Source organism: Gadus chalcogrammus, chromosome 22, assembly GCF_026213295.1.
Source record: "Gadus chalcogrammus isolate NIFS_2021 chromosome 22, NIFS_Gcha_1.0, whole genome shotgun sequence".
NCBI lineage: Eukaryota > Metazoa > Chordata > Actinopteri > Gadiformes > Gadidae > Gadus > Gadus chalcogrammus.
In genome coordinates this window covers 16,155,130-16,156,388 of record NC_079433.1, presented here as the reverse complement: position 1 = coordinate 16,156,388, position 1,259 = coordinate 16,155,130, and positions in this window count along the sequence as shown.

Below are 1,259 nucleotides of genomic sequence, written 5' to 3'. Positions count from 1 at the left end.
ATTAGCGTTATTTTTTCTGTGATTAATTAATCGGAATTAACAAGTTAATTTTCAAGCAATTCTAGTAAGTGAAAGTATGTTTAAAATTCCCAAATCTGTGGTGCTACTTATTTGAATTTAACAAGACTTGTTGTAACTATTGGTTTACAATTGTACTAATCTGTGGCGTTCTGTAAATTTCATATTCAACCCACACTGAGCGAGTCAATAAAACACCCTGAAGATCACATGTTCTAGTTTTTGCTTATTATGTACATTTCATATGAATGATAATGTGTCATTCCATTTGATAACCTTATTTAACTTTAATTGGAGTGGATTTAAAAAATATTTTTAAAAGTGTGACTAATTGCGAGTTACCTCATTAATACTATGCGATTCATCGCGAAAAAAAAAAAAAATCGTCTGACAGCCCTAATCTATACATATATGTGATGATGTGAAATTGGAAAACAGAGAGTGCAGAAAAGACACCTTCACTTTGTCAGCAGGCGGGAAATTGACCGGCAAGATGGATTCCCAAACCAATCAGGGAAGAGATCTCCTGATTGGTCAGAAACGAGCCGGCAGCAGACTAAAATCAAAAGTCTCATTCAGAGGCCGGTGTGAGCCAACCACAGCAGGTATCTTACAGAGCGTTTCACTGACTAACAGAAGACGGAAGGCTATGGCAATTCTTACAAATTACACTCCGATCATAGCTCTTAAACCTCAGAACCTTTCATACAGTCCAATGAATGGAAATTATGCGACAGGAGTATGAGAATGTTTGGTATTTATTCAAACTGGTTGCAATTTATGTCAAAGCTTAATGATAGCCTAGCAGCCTAGTAAGTTAGTAGTTAGTAATTCTTTTGGTCTTTGACTTTAGAAGAACCTCAGAAATGGCCCCGAAATGAGTTTATATTATTACTAAATTTATATGTGAGTTTGTAGTCCCTTATGAGCAAAAAGAGAGAATAACAGAAGGAGCTGGACTGTGTCCAATGACTCACAGTGGGGATGGGGGTGGGGGAGTGTCCTCTGTCCTAGTGTTGCTGTAAACGCGTAGCCTTGAGAACGTCCACAAACGAATGGACTACTTCATTGATTGTGACAGAGCCACAGAATTTGATGGACAGTAACTAATTTTTCCATCATACGCAGAGAAAAACAACGGGCTAGGGCTATGGGAGTTTCAAAGTGGGTTTATTAGAACCAGGTGTTGGGAAGAAGAGCCTATAAATGCAAATGCTTTCACCACGCATACCAGCTAGCTT